The following is a 10,558-nucleotide window of genomic DNA, read 5'->3' on the forward strand; positions in this document are numbered from 1 at the left end:
TTAAAAGTGGGCTGTTTAGCTTGAATCCGTACTATGGACCAATAACCCAATTTTAAGTAAAATAAGTTTCCTAACACTTAGTAGTTTTACTTAATCCACTTAAAACATATCAACCAAAGCTGAGTTTAGTTTACCCAAATATTGCATATTGCTTTATTTTTGACAACAATCATGGGAAAGAAAGAAAAAACGGAAAAACTACCTAAATTCTAAAAAATCGAATTAGAAGTAAAATCCAAACCCGCATAAGTCTCACAATACACGTAAATTAAACACGCTTCAAAAACACACAACAAACAAGTTGTGTTTTCGAAATTCGATTTATCATGGAGGATACGTTCGCGTAAATTACAAATCGCCTTAATTAAAACTTAAGTCAATCCCAGAGACCACGTAAAAACGACTCTAGTGTGCATTACATTGGCTTGGTTAAAAAATGCCAATACCATGAGGCCGGCTCCAACCGCGGAATCAATAAGTTTACAGAGATAATAATTCGTGTTCCGTGCATGCCTATTGCAGTCAAAATAGGGTAAAGTGCCCAATAGTGGACCCCCAACCAATAGTGGACCCCCAACCAATAGTGGATCCCCAACCAATAGTGGACCCTCCAGCCATGTTTGCATTATAACATCACAATGTATACGTTATGCTATTAAATTCCATCGGGAGAACCTACCTTACAGTCCTATGATTTGATTACATGTATTGGAAATGCTATGGAAAGTAAAATTAGATGATTTTTTTTTCTATAAAAAATAAACACGAGAGTGTCCATTATAGGAATATTTTGGGGGTCCATTATAGGGAAGAAGAACGTCCCGAAACGAAACATGAAAATCAAATGAAGTGTCCACTATAGGGAAGCAATTTCCTATTATGGACCCCCAGGGGGTCTACTATAGGGCGAATTCAGTCAGACATTAAAATGTTAATTTCAACGAATAACGTCGTGCATTTGAGTGTTTTATGTATGGATCGTGAAGAGGAGATGCAGAACTTGATATTAGATATCAAGCAGAATAATCCCAAGCAGCACAAATTGTTTCACTACTGAACATTTCACTGTGTTGCAACTATACGCAAAGAAACAATCTTTGCGTATGTGCCATAAAATATAACTCTCTTGCAATCTAAAAAGCGCAAGAGGTGGAGCCTACGGAAACATCCTTCGATAACAGTAAAATTGCAATATTGTTGCAAAATACTACAGCGAAAAAAAAAAAATAAAACAAAAATATAAAACTGGATTCGATTTATGGATCTTGTGATTGATAGTCCTTCACTCTACCACAGCACTATTCATCACTTCGAATGGACTGCATGTTAACTCACCATAAAAACCATACGATTATGAAGTTTTGTACTCGGGTTTCCTGTTACTTGATTGCACCATCACAGGAAAAAAATGTGAGTTGTCAAAACGTTGAACGATGCTAAATTAAACATGAAGACACCTACAACTGATCTGCAACTTAATTTTAACAAACAATTAAATTTTGAAAGACGCATTGAAGTTACATGATAAAAAATATGCAACTTAATGATTTTGTTTCGTCTTTGCAACATGAAGTGCATTATTTTCTGTTTGTTTGTTTCCAAATGTCAAACACGCAATTTTAATGAAACATTGATCACAATTCGAACGTTTTTGACATCTTAATGCAACTTTTTCGTGCTTTGATGTTTTTCCAATGCCTTTAATGAAACTGAATAGAAACAATGTGCTTTTAGGAAGATGTTGCGTGTGCTACTTGGGATTATGTTGAAAATTTCTACTCCGCATGACAGGAAGAGCACCATTCCGCTACTAGGGGGTCCACTATTGGGCATTTTACCCATATATTCTATCCACAAATTTGGAAACAAACGTAAACAAATCGTTTACCTCCGCATTGACAGTGAACTGTCGGATGAATTTTGACAGGTAAATGAACCTGACGGACTTGTAATTTCAACCTTACTAATAATACAAGTACTAATATTATTAGTTGACAAAACATTATTATGCGACGCAAATTACAAGTACTTGTAATTTGTTGACTTGTAACTTGTAACTTGTAGCTAATATTATTAGTCTGATTATGCTACAGGGCCCTGGTCATGAGATGAACGTCTGTTCTCTGTGCTTTGAAATTTAACGGTCCGTTAACTGCAAGCCTGTTGCAACTATCGAATTGCAGTTAAACTTGCAGTTGTCAAACGTGCAAAACGCAAAAAAAAAATCAATAAAAATTCCGAGGAAAAAAAAATTTCGTTTCGTTCCGTCAAATTTCGAATCAAATGGGACTTTGATTTCGTATCGTTTCGAAGTTGCGGAAATAATTTATATTTCGTTTCGTTTCGTTTCGAAATAACTACGAGATTTCAAATTTCGTTTCGTTTGGCCAGTGTTTTATCGCATACCCTTAGTACACATACACACACATACTCACATACAGACATCACCTCAGTTCGTCGAGCAGAATCGATTGGTATATAACACTATGGGTCTCCAGGCCTCCTAACAAAAAATCGTTTTTTGGAGTGATCATATCTATCATGCTATCTCTATTACCCTTCTATTAGTGATTATGAGTAATTTTCGCTGAGACCGGGCTACTATTTGCACGACAATGTGACCAGATATATTTTGTGCCAGCGCGGGATAATTTTTTTTAAATCCTTGTTTTTATTCAAAAATGTGTTTAAGTAAAAACTTTAAAATTTGATAACTGGGACTCGCTTGGCCCTGGATCAATCACACAATCCCACCTCTGTTGTGAATGAATCTGTTCAACTCTTTACAACGGTGCGAGTTCCTGATGGTTAAACTTATTTGTATTGTTTGCATGATTCATTTAGCTAACATTCAAAGTGATCGTATTATTCGTTTTATGCAATTAGGCAGAGCGCTCATATTTGCTTAAAATGCCTACATCTTACTCAGGTTTTTATTAGTCCCCGCAAACTGACAGACTATTTATCATAAGTTTTTCCATAAGCTTGAAACAAAAAAAGATCCGAGCTACTTAAAATTCGTCGAACTTGCTCAGATTTCAAGTGAAGTTTTTACTGAAATAATAACAACATACGAACACGATGTGAGTTGAAATTGTTGAGCTAGGGTCCTACATTCAGGATCATCTTGAGCCAATCGAGCATTGAGTACTGTCAGAATCTGTGCCGAAGGAGCATTGTTATTTTTCTTATTATTTCTAGTTGTTGACTTCTACTGTAGTGCTGATTTGCGAGATTTTTCGGCTATGCAGTCTGATTTATTAGAAAATATTTTTAAATTTTGTTCAGCGTTTCGTCATCGAGTTCGATGTCTTCTTCCAGGAGAAAAAAAAATTATCGCTTTTTGTTAAGGTCACTTCTGACGGAATCCAAGTTTCAAAGTGCTCGCGTTTTCGGGGACACACCACTTGATACGGAAGCAACGCACAACTGTCATTTTTATTATTTCACGCATGCTGCGACGCAGCAAAGCTAAGTCAACAAAAATGACAGTTGTGCGCCGCCTCCGTATCGAGTGGTGTGCCCCCGAAAACGCGAGCACTTTGAAACTTGGATTCCGTCAGAAGTGACCTTAAGTATGGTAGGCGTTCCGTTACAAAGAGCAAACATTTTTTTCCCTGAAGAAGACATCGAACCCGATGCCGAAACGTTGGACAAAATTTAAAGATTTGTTCTTATAAATCAGACTATATAGCCGAAAAATCTCGAAAATATATTATTTCTGTGAATTTTGAAATGATTTCAGTTCTTCACTTAAAACGCATTGTTATTGTTGCAGATTGAGTAAAATATTCCTCAATAGCACGTTCAAATCTTCCATTTCACTTATTATAGTTCTTTTAGTAGGTATCCAATTAAATATCCATCCTCGTTCTCGTGTCCATGAGGATTTGACTAGGATCACTAGAATACACCAAATCAGGCGTGTTACTAATGATAATTTTATTTAAGATGTAAAGAATATAATTTGGACGCAGAAAAAAGGTTTAAACAACAAGCGAGTGTGGCCGTGGCGTTGCTTTGTATGTGATGAAAATCGAAAATCATTAATCAATACCTAATAAATTTTCAAAACCTTAGTTCTTGAAGAACGTTTACTAAATTACTGCTATTTATTAAATATTTCTTTATTTCGCGGGACATTATCTTGAAATAAGTAAAACGCGGGACATTTCGCGGGACTCTTTTCAGCGCGGGACAAATGGCGAAAATGCGGGACTGTCCCGCGAAACGCGGGACGTCTGGTCACCTTATGCACGAGGTACTTAAAAATGCCTAAATTTATATTCATTCGAAAGCTTTCGGCGAGTAAAATTCTTAAGAAAAACGAACCCCTCGTTAGTTATACACGAAATCATTTTATCATGCAAATTTTACATAAAACCAAATCGAAATATCACAAATCTGGACTCCCGGGTAGAATCCTCACAGTTGTGAAATTGGTTTTCAGGACAAACACTGCATTTACAAATATAAGCTTAGTACATTTCACAGTAGCTAGTTCCTCTTTTAGTTAAAACGATTGTGATCACAGTCGATCACTTCCAATGCCCATTAAAAAAATTGATTCCATCACGTACTTTCACGAATTGAATCCAAAGCGAAATGAAAAAAAAACTCGCTTATCATCTGTGCGGGGGACACTGGTTATGATGACGCATTTCAATTTGTTTTACACAGCTGTGTAAAAAAAAAATGAAGCTAAACGGAATATGAGCGAGAATGAAGCGTTTTATCATAACTTCTTGGTGAGTCTGCCTATCCAATTCTGTTTTCATGACTTATAATGACTCAAAAACGTTTCTGCCTCCCTCGTTGTTTGTTATCTATTGAGAGTTATTTCTTCCTAGCAGCATCCATATTCCACAAATATTTCTGCATCTTATATGTGACCAGATTCAGTTACTGTTACTGCAACCATCGATATTTGCTGCTTGGGCTTCAAACCCTGCGTACTCCGCACACAGCATAGAATCAAGCGTTTTTCGATAGAAACGACGCGTACTATAAGTATACGACGGTCGCGCTGCAGCAAGGTACCCGGCAGAACGTGGAACGTTATAGACGGAAGCGGAGACAGCAGACCCGCCTTTTTCAGGAGAAGAAACGCCGCCTGGAAGAAGCGGAGTGCGAGGAGATGGAACTGCTGTGCCGTTCTCAAGATACACGCAAGTTCTATCAGAAGCTCAACGCATACCGCAAAGGCTTCGTGCCGCGAGCCGAAATGTGCCGGGATAAGGATGGGAGCATCTTGACGGACGAACGTTTGGTGATCGAAAGGTGGAAGCAGCACTACGAGGAACATCTGAATGGCGCTGAGAGTACAGGCAGTGAAAGTCAAGGCAGCGGAGGAGATGACTACGTCAGTTCAGCGGACGATGGAAGCCAACCAGCCCCACCTTGAGGGAAGTTAAGGATGCCATTCAACAGCTAAAGACCAATAAAGCAGCTGGTAAGGATGGTATCGGGCTGAGCTCATCAAGATGGGCCCGGAAAAGCTGGCCACTTGCCTGCACAAACTGATAGTCAGAATCTGGGAAACCGAACAGCTACCGGAGGAGTGGAAGGAAGGGGTTATATGCCCCATCTACAAGAAAGGCGACAAACTGGAGTGTGAGAACTTTCGAGCGATCACCATCCTTAATGCCGCCTACAAAGTGATATCCCAGATCATCTTCCGTCGTCTGTCACCATTAGTGAACGAGTTCGTGGGAAGTTATCAAGCCGGCTTCGTTGGCGCCCGCTCGACAACGGACCAGATCTTTACTGTACGGCAAATCCTTCAAAAATGCCGTGAATACCAGGTCCCAACGCACCATCTGTTCGTTGATTTCAAGGCGGCATACGACAGTATAGACCGCGTAGAGCTATGGAAAATTATGGACGAGAACAGCTTCCCTGGGAAGCTTACCAAACTGAGCAAAGCAACGGTGGATAGTGTGCAAAACTGTGTGAAGATTTCGGGCGAACACTCCAGTTCGTTCGAATCGCGCCGGGGACTAAGACAAGGTGATGGACTTTCGTGCCTGTTGTTCAACATTGCGCTAGAAGGTGTCATGCGGAGAGCCGGGTGTAACAGCCGGGGTACGATTTTCAACAGATCCAGTCAATTTATTTGCTTCGCGGATGACATGGACATTGTCGGCCGAACATTTGCAAAGGTGGCAGAACTGTACACCCGCCTGAAACGTGAAGCAACAAAAGTTGGACTGGTGGTGAATGCGTCAAAGACAAAGTACATGCTTGTGGGCGGAACCGAGTGCGACAGGCCCGCCTGGGAAGCAGTGTTACGATAGACGGGGATATCTTCGAGGTGGTCGAGGAATTCGTCTACCTCGGATCCTTGCTAACGACTGACAACAACGTTAGTCGTGAAATACGAAGGCGCATCATCTGTGGAAGTCGGGCCTACTACGGGCTCCAGAAGAAACTGCGGTCGAAAAAGATTCGCCACCGCACTAAATGTGTCATGTACAAGACGCTTATAAGACCGGTTGTCCCCTACGGACATGAAACATGGACAATGCTCGAGGAGGACTTGCAAGCACTCGGAGTATTCGAGAGACGGGTGCTTAGGACCATCTTTGGCGGTGTGCAAGAAGACGGTGTGTGGCGGCGAAGAATGAACCATGAGCTCGCCCAACTCTACGGCGAACCCAGTATCCAGAAGGTAGCTAAAGCCGGAAGGGTACGATGGGCAGGACATGTTGCAGAATGCCGGACAGCAACCCTGCAAAGATGGTGTTCGCTTCCGATCCGGCAGGTACGAGACGGCGTGGAGCGCAGCGAGCGAGATGGGCAGACCAGGTGCAGAACGACTTGGCGAGCGTGGGGCGTATCCGAGGATGGAGAGATGCGGCCTCGAACCGTGTATTGTGGCGTCAAATTGTTGATTCAGTGTTATCTGTTTAGATGTTAACTAAATAAATGAATGAAATGAAGTATACGACGAGCCGTCTAGCATTGATTATTCATCACGCTAACCTGAACCTACCCAGAATAATGTCAAATTGACCCAGATTCAGGAAAACCTTGGTTACTCTAATTTGGCTTTTTTATTCGTATATTTATTTGGTAGCCACTCTGTGTTCTTAACCGCTACTGTGCCATGATCTACTGTGGTACGCTGCGCTACAGAATCTATTTTTAGATGTCCATAATTCGTCATCGTTGTCGTTGCCAATCTATATCATCGTGCGACCATTGTGTTCATTTGTCCATGTGGTGAATTCAGTGATCAATGCTTTGTTCGGTTGCCATTAACCGAAGTACGTTGGAGGAGTGCCTCCGCGAAGAACAGTTTTGTCAGTCGTCATCAGGCAGCCGTATCGGAGAGGCGCGTTCCCTAAAACGCCACCGTACGGACTGCGCTTCTGGCGACTGACGAAGGTTTGGTGGAGTGACTAGGAATCGAAACCGTGACCGAACGTGTAGCCAACTACGCTACGGGACCCCCCTTAGGGGCCCATTCTATTGTTCAATTCTGGGTAATGAGAAATTGGACGTACTCGCCAAGATGGGCGCTATGGAAGGTAAAATTTACGAAACAAATATCCCATCCAACGATTTGTTTTTTCTATTGTTCGTCAGCAGTTTATGCTCAGTTTGTAACGCAAATGAGATGAAGGGTAGGAAAGAACGGTCCAAAATGCGCCCCTTAAGCTTTTTCGATGTTTTCACCAATATAAACAGGTATTCTTGTTTCTATTTAGAACTATTTCAACGTGTAGATGCAAAATTTACAAACCCAGCTACATTTCACAATGATCTCCTATTCAAAACAATAAAAAATATGTTTTAAAAATAGACCTGGGGCAAAACGCCCGAATGGTGGTGTAAAATGACTTTTATCCTTTTTGACCATTTGTCCTTTTCGACTATTTGTCCCTTCGACCTTTTGTCCCTAAACCCACAATTGCATGTAAAATAATGGTGAACGCGTGGTTGTTTGTTTTTTCTTAATGAATTGAACTACAGTCTTACGGGTGAGCTAGAAGAATCGTAAATCGTTAAATTTGAGTGAATATGAAGTGATTTTGCTATTTATTCCGATGGAGCTTAACAACTGATAACTAATTATGAATTGTAATGGTAATATTCGTTCATAAATGTTCTGCAACAGATTTTAAGAGCGAGGATATTTTGCCCGGGGTGCGTAATGCACTGTTCTCCCCTATATGGGAAGATGGCTATATTCTATTTTTCCGCAGGTGTCGAAAAAACCGTGGTTCAAAGAGTTGGACCTCAGCCGCCACTTATTCACAGTATTAAACCACTACTGACTAAACTAACCACTCTACCGAATTGGGGTCGCAGATACCAATCAATGCAGTTGTGGTGCAGGTTATCAAGAGATCAATTACGTTGTCTGGTACTACTCTGAATACGAAGCTGACAGGTCCCATTTTTGTGAATCCCTCAGAGTCCGAGAGAAATCAGATAAATAAGACTTTAGGGATGTTTCGGATTTCTGAAACAAGCTGACACTTTGGTTTGATATCCTCTTCTTCTGTTGAATCGTTGTTTCCACCTCGTCTTTAACCTTCCTCTGTATCGTTATCATTTCTGTATCATGCAGCGGCATCATAATCGATCAACAGCTACGAAACGGCTTAAAAACTGGACCATCAGAACGCCGACGGGCAGCAGGGACTATGTCCAAGGGCTTGACGATCCCTCCCCAGGCCATCTGCGAGTTGTGGGCCTTGCCTAGGATGTGGTGGGGTTTGACAGTGGGCCCTGTTAAACCTCTAAAAAAAGCTGCATTTATCCGCAAGTAGGACCTACCAAAGCGACCATGTGCCGCTCATAGCGCACAAGACCAAGTCCTGGTGTTAGGTGGGACGCTAAACAGCCCTGACGCGACGGCCCTCGGACGAGGCAGGAGGTTTGCGCAGGCCCAATAAGCCGCCTGGAAAACCAATCATTACGAATAATATAAGAGATAATGCGACTCGATATAATCGGCAAAGACCTAGGTGACGAATACATGATCACGATTGGAAGCTTGGAACATGGAATTACAAGTCGCTAGGTTTCGCAGTTTGCGACAGGATGATCTACGATGAATTACATCCCCGCAACTTCGACGTCGTGGCGCTGCAGGAGATTTGCTGGACAGGACAGAAAGTGTGGAAAAGCGGGCATCGAGCGGCTACCTTCTACCAAAGCTGTGGCACCACCAACGAGCTGGGAACCGGCTTCATAGTGCTGGGTAAGATGCGCCAACGCGTGATTGGGTGGCAGCCAATCAACGCAAGGATGTGCAAGCTGAGGATTAAAGGCCATTTCTTCAATTATAGCATCATCAACGTGCACTGCCCACACGAAGGGAGACCCGACGACGAGAAAGAAGCGTTCTACGCACAGCTGAAGCAGACATACGATGGATGCCCACTGCGGGACGTCAAAATCGTCATCGATGACATGAACGCTCGATAGGAAGGGAGGAAATGTATAGACCGGTCATCGGACCGGATAGTCTGCACACCGTATCGAATGACAACGGCCAACGATGCATAAACTTCGGGAAAATGGTAAATGCATCATGAAACTATCACCCAGTACCCAACATGTTTCGGACAGCAGAACAAAGGGAACCGAAGCGACAATATTTATCTTGTAACTAAGATATCTTTTGTGGTTATGCAGAGAAATCGATGAATAAACCTATTAGCATTATATGCAATGTGATTTTAATGAAATTCGTACCGTCAAGCATGTTTATGCGATGTGCAGTTGTATGGGACGTCTGTTTGTCTGTGTGCAGTCTGGTGCACAATTTCTTTAACAATGCTTTGAATTGATTGTATGCTAAGATTACATTTTGTATAAGTTTATGGAGCATTTAATTTTTTTTACGGAGCACTGTTTTTAGTTTAAGGAGCATTTTCTCAGGTTAAGGACCATTTTTTATTGGTTTAAGGAGTGTTTCTTCTTTTTAGGGAGCATTTTCCTTAGTTTTCGGAGCATTTTTCTGTTGAATAGGGTTCCCAAGCAAAACAATCAGCTTCATACTCCAGGGGCTATACAATGGTGCATAAGATTCTACTTATGACAGCCAATTTCAAGGTACTTTTCAACTATTTCACAATAATTCTTATATCAATATACTGCGCAATTATCATTAGTTAAATAGCAAATCTTTGTTTTTCTAAGGAGCATTTTCAATTGTTAACGGTACATTTTTTTCGTTTCTACGGTACACTTTTCAAATGTTTACGGAGCATTTTATATATTTCAGGTCATTTGTTCAATAATTTGAGGAAAAATGATCAGATTTTTTAAGGAGCATTTTTCAATTGTTTAAGGATAATTTCCTCTGTTTTAATGGACAATTTTTGGGCTGCCATAAACTTCGCCAGCAGGAAGATCGAGACCGTGAAGAGACGGAGCAACTGTACCGCGCTAATAACACACGAAAGTTCTATGAGAAGTTGAACCGTTCACGTAAGGGCCACGTGCCACAGCCCGATATGTGTAAGGACATAAACGGGAAACTTCTTACGAACGAGCGTGAGGTGATCCAAAGGTGGCGGCAGCACTACGAAGAGCACCT

Source organism: Armigeres subalbatus, chromosome 2 (assembly GCF_024139115.2).
Source record: "Armigeres subalbatus isolate Guangzhou_Male chromosome 2, GZ_Asu_2, whole genome shotgun sequence".
Taxonomy (NCBI): Eukaryota; Metazoa; Arthropoda; class Insecta; order Diptera; family Culicidae; genus Armigeres; species Armigeres subalbatus.